Genomic DNA, 13,167 nt, shown 5'->3' with positions numbered 1-13,167 from the left:
GTCACGGACCCCCAATTTAAACTCAACTAACGGGCCGCGCGGCACTCATCAAGCCTCTCCCTCAACAGAGTCAACCTACACACGTTCAATTCGACTGTCATGAACACTCGAAAGGTTTTCGGAAGCCATTCATAGTCATGAAATATCAGTTCCAAAAATAATGAATTCATGAAGACAAGAGACCTTCATACTCAATGTATGTGGAACTAGTTGTTATATTCAATCAACAAGACAACCACACAGGCCATCATCCGAATAATTCGACATTAGGTTTAAAAATCCCTAGCAAGGGCAAGTGAAGACATCTCTCCTCCCCATTTAACCGGGGTCACACTGTCAAGCCCTAACACATTGCATCAAGTGGACCCTCGATTTTCAAACCAAAGCCCCAAAATTTCAAGAAAATGAAAGAAATCATCCAATTTCAAAATTCGAGGATGTTGGGCCTTCATAGTTCAACTTGGGGCAACATCCTAATTGAAGTTTGGAAACATCTAGGGGGTAAAGGAATTATATTGTTAATGTATTTGTAAGAAGACTTCCCACTCTTGTTGTTGATGACCTTCATCATTGACTACATGTCTACCAAGTTATACTCTACATATTTAGTCTCTACTCTATATGACTCATCCACGATATGAGAGAAATATAATCACTGACTTATAAAGGACTGAAAAGATAAATGACTCATCCACAATGTGAGTTAACTACGACTACTAACTGGTAAAGGGCTAAAAAGGATATGACTCATCGACTGTGTGAGCTAACTATGACAACTAACAGTTAAGGATCTAAAAAAGGGTATGACTCATCGACTATGTGAGGTAACTACGACAACAAACAGGTTAACAACCAAAAGATATACGACTCATCCATTCCAGTTGGTTGTCTTTTGGGCATTGAAATCTACCAAATCTCGCATCATACCATCGTTCAAATCATCAGAGGCTTCCAAGTCTCTATATTAACTTGGTCAAAGCGTGCAGTGTTGACCCTGCCTACCCTGCCTACTTTCCTAGGTACTTGACGTGAACTATTATCCTTTCCCTGCCATACGAACCGAAGCAAGTATCGTTCACCTTGCCAATCCTTTAGCGCATGGTGTGACAACCTACCTACTTTCCTAGGCGCTTGTTGTGAACCATTACCCTTTCTCTACCATTTTGACTTACCAAGCTTGCAACGTTCGCTCGGCCAACCCCTTTAGCACCTGGCATGACACCTTGCCTACTTTCCTAGGTGCTTGGCGGGAACCATTACCATCTCTCTGTAGTCCTACTGGAAGTCCTCTGCTCACTTACCCATCAAATTGTCATGGATTCTTTTCCCATCCTCTATACGCGTAACACAAGTAATGATCTCAATTCACTCCCGTAGGGAGGCCTCAAACTCTATTGACTCAACCCCTTGGGATTATGGATTGCATTCGACCTCGATGTCTTTCAACCTATTCAAGGTTTCCAACAACTCAAAACTCTCTGAAAAGCCTCAAGCTCTATTGGTATGATTCCTGTAGGGAGGCCTCAAGCTCCATTGGCACTACCCCTTGGGATTCTGGATGGCATCACATCGGTGATGTGATTCAGCCTACTCAAGGCTTCCAATAATTCAATATTCTTTGGTAAACCTCAAGCTCTATGGGTCTACTTCCCGTAGGGAGGCCTCAAGCTCTATTGGAACTACCCCTTGGGATGATGGACGGCATCACGCCCTCGATGTGTTTCAGCCTACTCAAAGCGACAACTCAATACTTTCTAGCAGACCTCAAGCTTTATTGGTCCGCTTCCCGTAGGGAGGCCTCAAGCTCTATTGGCACTACCCCTTGGGATTATGTATGTCATCGCACACTCAATGAGTATGCGACTGCTCAATCCTCCTTTCGAATACCGCAAGCTCTGTTTGTCTTTCTCCTTCATGAGATGGGAGATGGCATCATGCCCTCAATGTATTTCAACATATTCTCGAGGCTTTCAACTACTCCCTACCAGGGATTCTTATACACAGAGTGACTTACTCAAGTTCCACAATTCTGTTTTCAAAATCAATTTTCTCTTTGGCAGCCTCAAACTATATGGGCACACCATTCTCGAGTCATCCCTTGTCTTACATGCCTCCGCATTGTTTAATTTTGCAAAATTTTAAATCTCATGTTTCAACTCATAGTGCTCCAAACACTGAGCTCACACACATCGTGCTCTGATACCAACTGTCACGGATCCCCAATTTAGACTCAATTAACAGGCCAAGCAGCACTTGTCGAGGCTCTCCCTCGACAGAGTCGGTCAATAACACACATTCAATCAAGATGTCATGAACACTTGAAAGGTTTTCGGAAGCCATTCATAGTCATGAAATATCAGTTCCAACAATAATGAATTCATGAAGACAAACGACTTTCACACTCAATGTACGTGAAACTTCTTGTTATATTCAATCAACAAGACAACCACACAGGCCATCATCCGAATAATTCGACATCCAGTATAAAAATCCCTAGCGAGGGCAAGTGAAGACATCTCTCCTCCCCATTTAACCGAGGTCACACTATCGAGCCTTAACACATTGCATCAAGTGGGCCCTCACTTTTCAAACCAAAGCCCCAAATTTCAAGAAAATGAAAGAAATCATCCAATTTCAAAATTCATAGTTCAACTAGGCGCAACATCCTAATTGAAGTTTGGAAATATCCAAGGGGTAAAGGAATTATATTGTTAACTAATCTATTTAACACTACTATAGAAACCAAGAAAATAGCGAATGAATGGAGGAAAAACAAATTAATACCAATATACAAAAAAGAAAGGGGATATACAAAACAAAAATAACTATCACAGGATTAAACTTATGATTCATATGATAAAGCTATAGGAATGAGTAAATGAACAGAAAATAAGGATACAAACGTTTTTCTTAAAGAATCAATTTGGTTTTATGCCTAAGACATTGACAACATAAGCTATCAATTTACTAAGGAGATTAAGGAAGAAGTTCACAAAAAGAAGCAGGACTTGCATATCGGCTTTATTAACTTAGGGAAAGTATATGACAGAGCATCTTAAGAAGTTCTTTGGTGGTTTTAGAAAAGAAGGGAGCATGCAGCAGATATACGGATGCTATTAAGGATATGTATGATAGATTAACAACTAGCGTTAAAACTGTAAGAGGAGAATCTAGAGAATTCCCAATCACAATAGGTGTACATCAAGACTCCACTTTAAGCCCCACTCTGTTTTCTTTAGTAATTGATGAACTTACAATGAATATCCAAAATGAGATACCATGGTGTCTGCTGTTTTCAGGTGATATTGTTTTGATTGCTGAAAGCAACAGTAAGGTAGAATCTAAATTAGAACATTGGAGAACAGTGTTTGAGTATGCAAGATTTAGGACAAGTAGAAACAAGAAGAAATATATGAAATGCAATTTCAACCATGTAAGTAGTATATTGAAGATAAGATTAAACTTGTGATGCAGGGGCAGCAACAAGATTCTGCAGCCATGGAGAAATTAGAAGAGAAGAAGGAAGGAGAAGGGAGGAGAGAGGAAATACAAAGGGGAAACTCACGCTCACTTCTATTCAAATTCATCAATAACGGACATATCTTGCCACACTGGTGTTAGACGAAGACATAGGCCAACAGCGGATCCTTATTCCCTACTACCATCCAAGCTATGTAAGGATGAGTATAAAGTTGTGAGGCTAGACACAATATCTCACAAAGTTAAAAAAGATAACCGCTATTGTTTTGAAGGAAACATCATGGGAGTATGCGAATATGTGTGGATTATCACACGTTCAACAGGTGACTTGCACAGCAAGTATCTCATTCCACCTATTGCAAAGTACATCACCAAACTTGGCTTGCAATTAGGCTACTATCAGGTGAGGATAGCTGATGGTGATGAATGGAAGATGACCTGTGTGACATTGTATGGTGCATGTGAACTCTTGGTGCTGTTGTTCGAGTTGACGAATGTACTGGTGACATCACGCACCTTGATGAACTAGGTATTTCATGAGCACCTCAACAAGTATCTCATGGTATGCCTAGACGACATTGTTGCCTATAGTTCCACTCTAGAGAAACATAAAGAGCATCTACGAAAGGTGCTCAAAAGACTGAAGGAGAACAACCTTTACTAAAGAGAGAGAAGTGCTTTTTCGCTCAGCGCAACATCAAATTCCTTGGTCATGTGATTGAGCAAGGTCATATCCAGATAGATATGGAGAAGGTAAGAGCTATTTAAGACTGGAAGACCCCTACAATAGAGAAGTAGTTGCATTCCTTTCTGGGATTTGCCAACTATTGCCGAAAATTCAAGGAGGGGGTACTCGAGGAGAACTGCCCCATTAATAGATTACTGAAGAAGGGTCATAGGTGGAACTCGATATAAAAATGCTTAGGATCCTTTCACAACTCAAAGGAACCCATGTGAGCTGAAGAACTAAGGAAGAAACTTCTTAAAGAGTGTCATGACACCATGTGGGCAGTCATCTAGGATGGCATCGCACTTTGTTTGAAGTAGAGTACTACTAGTTACACATGTATGATGAAGAATGAGTATAACCAAACTTGTCTCACATGCCAACAGGACACGGTGGAGTAGAAGAACATTGCAAGGCTTCTAGAGCCTCTTCAAGTATTGTTCAACGGGGAAGACAACATAAGTGCTTTTAAAATAGATTGTAAAATATCAAGGTGTTCCTTATGACATCGTCAGTGATCGAAACTCAAGATTCATACGCATCCTTTAGACGGAACTTTTCAAAATCCCCGATTCACAACTTAACATCTCTTCAAGTTACCACCCGCAAACAAATGGACAAATAAATAAATTCAACAAGTTGCTAGAGGAATACTTATGTCATTTCATTACCGCCAATCAGAAGAATTGGATGCAGCTACTCAATGTGACTCAATTCTGTTACAACACCCAAAGATCTCATCAAACAACAAGAATCCTTTTGAACTTGTTAGAAGCTTACAGCAATTGTTATCTCACGTAGTGGACGAGTCGTATAGAGGAAAGAGTCCAAAAGCATATATCTTCACCAAAGAATGGAGATCAAGTGCAGAGATCGCCCAAGACTACCTAGAGAAAGCTTCGAAGAGGATGAAGAGTGGACAGATCAAGGGAGAAGACTGTTGCACTTCAACATGGGCGACTTGATGCTTATTAAGCTCCATCCAGAACAAATAAGTCACAACAAGGTCAAGATAGGAGATTACTTCGTAAATATGAAGAACTGATCCTCATGTTGGCTAAAGACGAAAAGACCTCTTACAAGGTTGATCCTCCAACTTGGATGAAAGTGTATCCTTTATACATCAACTGCTTCAAGCCATTTAACACCGACATTAAAGATCCAAGCAAAATTCAATCAACCAAAGCACACTGCAGACAGGGTAACTTGACAGAAGAGAATTTGAAGTCATCCTTATAGACAAAGAGTTCACATCATCAAGGAAGAAGTGGCATGAGTCCTTAGTGAGGTGGAAAGGCCTTGGACTTAGTGAAGTGGAAAGGCCTCGAAGACAAAGAAATCAGATGGATTTCACTAGAAGACTTGCAATTGTTTGTGGACAAAGTTGATAAGTACCTACCATGAAAGTCTATAAGGATGTCAACTACATAAATAGGGGAGAATGTCACGTGTCAAGCGTGTTCAAGGCATTATACTTGCCTGTGACTGCTTGCCTTGTGTGCATAAAATGAGTTACTATCATGTAAATAGTAGTATAGGTTTTGCTAATTGATTATTTCAATGCCATAGTGTAGAATAGGAGTATGACTCCTCAAATATTTTGATGTTTCCTAATGTCAGAGCTAAAATAGCATATATAGCTCTTTAAGGGACAGTGATTATTCATCAACCTTGTAAAACTCACTAACTCTTGTAAACGTGTTCAGCCTACTTGCTTCCTTTACCAAGCTCATTGCTTACAGAGGTGTTGTTAATGAATTACATTAATTCAATGTACACCGCGTGCTTGTCATTTGCTAACAAGGATTGTTTACTGCTTCCACTTACTTTTCATGCTGTGAATGCGCTCCCATGCAGTGAATTGCTTACTACTTTCGCTTACCTTTCATGCTATGAATGTGCTCTCATACGAGATGACTTTGGCATTGATGTTAATCAGGTGATGGTGGAAGAAGTAATATCTAGTAGTAATGACTCACTAATAAATCTTCGGTCTAGATATGGAACTTCATCCACTATGCCCTCTAGTGGTGATGATGATAATGACAACGACGATGCTGGTGATGACGGATCTAACCCCGACGATAGTAGTGGGCAAGGAGGTGATGGTGCGGACTATGGAGGAAATGAGGGATGGCAAGATTATAGACCAAAAGTGGAATATACACGCACTCCCCAACTAGAAGATGAGGGTCCACAAAGAGAAACACGCCCAGTTGATAGGCAGTACAGTCGTAGGAAGGGAAAAGGGAAGATGCATCAAATAGAAGAGAAAACCTTTTTCCCTTATTTAATGGAATAAATAGACTTTTGGTGGGAATATTTATAGGTAGTTAATGTTTACAAAAACATCATGAGATATTTACTTATGCAAGGCAAAAAATTATAAAGAACTTTATCAAAAACATGCACGGTTGACATTCACTTAAATATTTTCACAAACACATCACACATGCACGGTCTACAAAATTCATGGCAGAAATCCAAGTATTGATTATGCCATAATGATTTTGAACAGATGGGTCTAAACTTTTATGAGAGTCCAATATCAAAAACAAATCACAAGGAGAGATCTGAGGAATTATAAAGATAGGAAGCTAATGACAAACACATCACAAAATAGGGTAATAAGAAAAATTAATATATAAAATAATGCCATAACTAGCTATTAAGGATCACCGTGCGCAGACACACATACACAAGAAATTCAGAAGCAAGAAAAGCACATCATGGTTCTTTTGCGCACTCCGCTCTACGCCATTACACTACTATCACATACACAACCATCAAATTTCATTCCCTTCATGGCTTCACCTACAAAAATCTCACTAAAATTTCTAGAATGCAAACACGGGCACAACACGCACCGTCTTACAAAAATCCCTTCAAGATCACACCACCACACCCATACTAATTGATACCAAAAAGATGGAGATGATTTGATTTCATCAAGTAGATCCAAACCCACCATGTGCTCCTGCCAATGCTGCCATTGATTCTAGAGAAACGTTGGAGCCATCCATACCCATGTGTCACAAGCCAAGCATGTCCAAGGCATGCTTTCCTGAGACAGCTTGTCTTGTGTGCATAGGACGTGTTACCATCATGTAAATAATAGTATAGGTTTTGTTAATTGAGTATGTCAATGCCTTGGTGTAGAATGGGATGACTCCTCGACATTTTGATGTTTCCTAGTGCCAAAGCAAAAATATCATATAAAGCTCTTTAGAGGAAGGTGAGCATTCATCAATCTCATAAAACTCACTAGCTTTTTAAAAAATGCTTAGCCAACTTGCCTCCCTCGCTAAACACGTGTTGCTTACGAAGGTGTTGTTAATGGAATACATTGCTTCCAGTTTACCACATGATTGTCATGTGCTTACATGAATTGCCTCCTGCTTCCACTTACTTTTCGTTCAACTGCTGTGAATTTGTTCTCATGGTAAACTGTGATATACTTTATTTGAATAGTTAAAGCGAGAGTGCTTTAGCTAGTGTCCTACAACTCTTCACAAGGTATGAAGTATTTGGCCCGTGGAATTTGGTATCAGAGCTTGATTTATTGCTGTGTGAATTCAGTTGCCATCGTAGTGGCATTACGTGAAGCATTTGTAAGAGACAATGCCAACCAATATCGAGAGAATTGAGGCAATAGAGGCTCAAGCAGAGACAACCAAAAATGTGGCCATGGGAGATGGTCAAACTTGCTGAACATGTTGATGCATTGGAGGGATCACAAAAACATCAACAGGGTTCTTCGGTGGAGAAGTCAAAAAGACCTCCACGCAAGGTAGAATCTCTATAGGCTCATATAGCGAATGTCAAGATGAACCAGATGATTCTTGTTATGAAAAATTCCAACATTATGGAGTATGGAAGAACAAAGGTGTCAAAACCCAAAACGTGTGGGAGTGCCCTGAACGCTAGGGAGTCAGAGAAATTCATATTTGACATGGAGCAACACTTTTGCGTAGCGAAGACTAGCTTAGAGCAGGCGAAAGTATCCATGGGTACTTGAGTGGTGATACTAATTTGTGGTGGCGTACCAAGTATGATGAGATAGAAAATGGACCTTGTGTAGTTGATTTTTGGGCAAATTTAAAGAGAGAGCTCAACGAACTATTCTTTCATAAAAATATTGAGTACAATGCTCAACATAAATTGCGAAACTTTAAGCACACCGGTACAATGAAGGAGTATATGAAATAGTTCTCTGCTTTGATGTTAGATATACGAGACATGTTGGAGGAAGGCGAGTTCTTCTATTTTCTTTAGGGGTTAAAATCATGGGCAAGTTCAGAACTTCATCGACAAAGAGTTAAAGACTTGCCTACTGCACATGCTTCCGTAGAATGCTTAATTGACTACGTTGGAGAGAGTTCAACCATGTCCAAATAGAGTAGCATAGGTGGAAACAATGAAAAATATTTTAAGAAAGGCAAACCTAAAAGTGGGGGAGTTGATATCAAGGCATCAACTTCAAAAGAAGCTTCATCGTCTTGATCGTTTAACACACCAAGGGTAAGTTAACATGCTTCTCCTATCAAGGCACTCACAAAGTTGTTGATTTCCCTCACAAGTCATCACTTATTGCCTTACAAGCTTCCATTGCAAAGAAGGCACTAGAAGATATGAGGTTGAGGAGGAACCCGATGCAATTTGGTTACTCAGCGCATTGGAGAGGCAGAAAAAAGAGACAAAAGTTACCCAAGCGAAAAGGTTAATGTTTGTAGACTTAGGGAACAATAGGAAGAGCACCCATACTATGGTTGAAACTTGGGCTACCTATAACTTTTTTTCACAAGAAAAAGTGCAAAGACTCAACTTGAACTTAGATAAGCACTCAAGACGCATGAAAGCGATTAACTCTATAGCTTAGCCAACTCTAGGAGTAGCCAAGCAATTGACTATAAAGCTTAGACAATTGGAAAGACATGCGAGTTTCACAGTTACACCAATGGATGATTTCCAAGCGATAAGGTGTTTAGTAAGTGTGGGTGATTTAGCCCCAGCATGCAGTAGTGCTTCCTATTCTAGGTGATGCTCAGAAATGAGTTATGAGAGTTGGTCAGTTAACTAGTAAGAAGACAACGTAGAGTGCACATGATTGTTTTTACTTATTATTTAAATAATTGAACATGCACATGAACTGCCAGTGTCCCTTTCTGTTCCATTTTCTAATTTATAATATATAATTACTTTGGTATCCCTTTTATTCCTCTTTTCAATCTATAATCCAATACCTATAATATATATACACTATAGTATATATTATAGTGTATGCCTCGCATGCATGCACATGCAGATAACACCACATTTTTATAAACAAAAAAAAAACTGCCTATATCATGGCTTTCATACACTATTTATAAGAAAGCCTCTAAACACATGAAACAACAGACATACCCCTAAAACTACATTGCATTACAAATATACCCCTAGAATACAAACAAGCCCCCAAATAAATAATCCTAACACAAGCAAACTACACACAGATACTTAAACAACTAACTAACTAACTAAATTTGGGCTTCGGACCCAATAAACCATTCACCCTATTCTTTGACATAGGCCTCCTCATTGGGTCGAAATGATCCATCTAAATACCTGCTTGTTGTTTTACATCAACTTGATGATCAAGAACTCAATACAACCAGTAGATCTCGATATCCTGGATCTATTATGCAAGTGGAGGGAGAAATTGATGAGGTAGGGCAAGCTGGGTAAAATAGAGGAGTGTTGTAGGTGTGATTTGCAATCACACAATACTACTAAAATTAAAAGGGAAGTTTTATGTTATGGCTATAAGATCAGTCATGCTATATGGATCAGAATGCTGAACAACTAAGAAACAACTGTTCAAAAAGTAAAAGCAGTTAAAATGCACATGATAAGGTGGATGAGTGGTGAAATATTAAAAGATAAATTAAAAAATGAACATGTTTGCAATAAGTTAGGCATAGTGTTAGGGTGTGACAATGTAATGGGGAAAAAGGGGAGTGAGATACTGCTATAATTGTATTCTTCAGGGATTTGGAATGAATATATGAGTATCTATGTTATCATTTGTATGATTATTCTCTTGTTGTTGAATAATATAAGTAGTCCCTTTTATTGAGGTGTTTTGTTGCCTTTGATTGTGATGTCTCTGATTGTTATAGTCTTATTCGGTGTATAAGAATATATTGCTCGTGTGATATCCTATTGTTCCTTCGTTTTCTTGAGTATTAAGACTCACCAGGTGCTCGTGATTGCAGGCTTGAACGTGTGAGACTTGGCTGACTTGTCGAGCGAGAGCTCTCAACGAGTGCCACACGGCCCTTACTTGAGTCCCATTTTGGGGGTCCGTGACACATAGCACTAGTAAAAGATAAGATAAGGAAGAGGCCACCTAGGTGGTTTGGGCTCTTAAAAACATAGGCCAAGTAATGCACCAGTGAGGAGGAGCGTGCAAATCACTATACAAGAAGAGGGAGGGGCAAACTTAAAATAGCCTAGAGTGAGGTGGTGAGAAAAAATTTAACAGCTTTTGAGTAAACCGAAGAAAATGCCCTAGTTCAAGTGAATTGGTGAAAAGAAATTCATATAACCGACCCTACTTCCTGAGACTTAGGATTGTTATTGTTGCCTTTGCTGTTTATGATTTTTATATTATAATTAACATTGCACTTTATACGCAAATTATGTATTCCATTCCATTTTGTGCACCAATTGGGGATATAAATATCTGTGATAAACATTATTTATAATATTTTAGTTCTAAATTTTACATTAGTATCTATCTATCTATCTATAATGTAGGGGAGAGAAGTTTTTCTGATTCAAATCAAATGGCGAGTAAAATAAACGATAGGTTAAAAAAAAAACCGAAATCGGATTAAAGAGAGCTTTCATTTTGTAGTTGAATGAGCCACTATTATAAATACATGAACAATAAAAGAATATTAATCATATTTTTATTATATTTAAAATATAAGCATGAATTGAAAGTAGACATTAATTAAATAGATAGTGATACCTGCTACGGCAAAATCAGTGGGAATGGTTTTGTAAATATGCTATTGACGACCTTCAGATTCAGAGTCGCGAAATCTCGCGAACGGAATAAGAGGAATTAACGGCGATCGCGATTCAAGAGTGATGATTGCAACGAAGCGCAAGGGGATGTAGATGGATTTGGGGGCGATGGTGAGGAGAATATCGTCTTCGCAAAAACCGATGCATAAGAGGGCGTGGGAGAGATTGGAGATGGCGACGGTTTCCCCGGAATGGTGGTCGACGACAGCAGTGTTGTTGGGGAGTAGAGAAGAATTGTTAGGAAGAGTTCAGGTCGATGATGGAAGTGCTAGTGTTTGCTGTCGGGCCGGGAGAGAAAAATAGTGGTAGAGGTGAGCATAATTGCCGAAATCCAATTAATTGAATAAATTCGATAACCTTTCTTCCATTAATAATTTATTCAGTTTGGTTCCATTTTTATCTTTACTGAATTTTTATTTTTATTTTCCAACTTGAATTTGATTTTTACCCAAACTCATTTTTTTGTTAATTCAGTTATTTCATATTCACTTCTTGGTCAATCCAAAAGAAAAATTACATTATTTATATAGCTATAAAGAAAAGATGTTTAATGTGATTTTTGATGTGTACAAAGAGGCACCCTTCTAAAAGCATATATCTTTTGATCCCTTAGTTGTTTAATTTTAATTCTAAAAAAAAACATTTTAAGGAGGTTCCTTAATATGAAAATACATTTGGTGTAGTTTAATTTTTAAAATTTAGATAATGTTAGGAACCTGTAAGCATTTAGATCAAAGTGACACCAAAATTTTAAAGTGATTCGGTCAATAACAACCTACGTCCACAGAGCACACACCAAATATTCATTATCGCCGGAAAAATTACAACTCCCACACACACTCTCTCTCTCTTCCTCTCTGCTCCTTCGGAGCTTCTCAATCTATCTGCACACAATATTACAACTTCCACAGCCCTCTATTTATAGGGCTTGGAATTTAAATTACAATTAAAATAAAATCAATCATGAATGGAAGTTACAACGGAGAGGTTAATGGTGGATAAATGCACCGCGTTTCTGACTCAGCTCCTAACTTGCAACGCATCTCCAACTGTGTCTTCTAACTCCATCTGTAACAATCTCCCACTTGGAGACAGAGACAATCAGTATCATGAATAAGTGATGTGCTCAAAATATGTCTTCAAGCATGAAGACCAACTGAAGTTGAACACAAGTTCAGCTTCTCTATAGTTGCCACCTTTCTGTCTGCTCGATTTTTGTGGACTAATTTGATAGCTGTCAGTTTCACAACTAGTGTAAAGATGCTGGTGTAGTCAATCCCTTCCTTCTGCTCGAATTCTTTAACTACCAACCGAGGCTTGTACCTTCTGGAGCCGTCATGCTCCTCTTCGATTATGTACACCCACTTGTTGTGAAGGCATTTGGGCAACTTCCACATTCTGTTGGAGGTGAGGGACTTCATCTCATCCTTCATCGCAAGCTCCCACTTGCTCATATCCGCCACCTAACATGCTTCATCATAGCATTTTGGCTCTCCTCCATCTGTAGGAAGTAAGTAATCAATATACCTTCTGTTTAGTATATGAGATCGAGTAGATTTCCTAAGCTCCGGAGCTGGAGTAGGAGATGGTGGTGCGACGATCAGCTCCACTAGTTCCTCCAACTGAGGATTCTCGGTATTCTGCTGTTGTGTCTCGACACATTCTAAATGGACCAGTTCTAGTCCCTTCTTCTTTGGGCCACGGGTGTTTATTTAGAAGCTAACCCTCTTCTGTTTCCTAACTATACAATCCTCACACATGTCAATCTACACTGATTGTAGACCACTCAATTTTTCCTTTGAGTACATCACCTTGAGTCTCTTCTCGCTCATGTGACCAAGTCGTTGGTGTCAAATGTTGCTGTTGTCATTTCTTGCAGCAAC

At 39.0% G+C, this 13,167-nt stretch overlaps 1 long non-coding RNA gene across 1 annotated transcript in view; it reads right to left on the bottom strand.

The window, feature by feature from the left end:
• LOC131164649 (uncharacterized) overlaps positions 1–11,638 on the bottom strand; it is a 42,589-nt gene extending 30,951 nt beyond the window's left edge. The window contains exon 1 of the long non-coding RNA XR_009139308.1: positions 11,226–11,638. This is a non-coding gene — a long non-coding RNA (uncharacterized LOC131164649). The remainder of the gene's footprint in view (positions 1–11,225) is intronic.
• Between the last annotated feature and the right edge of the window lie 1,529 nt (positions 11,639–13,167).

Source organism: Malania oleifera, chromosome 9 (genome assembly GCF_029873635.1).
Source record: "Malania oleifera isolate guangnan ecotype guangnan chromosome 9, ASM2987363v1, whole genome shotgun sequence".
NCBI lineage: Eukaryota > Viridiplantae > Streptophyta > Magnoliopsida > Santalales > Ximeniaceae > Malania > Malania oleifera.
The sequence above is the reverse complement of the archived record's forward strand: the minus strand, read 5'-3'. Positions and strand labels throughout refer to the sequence as shown.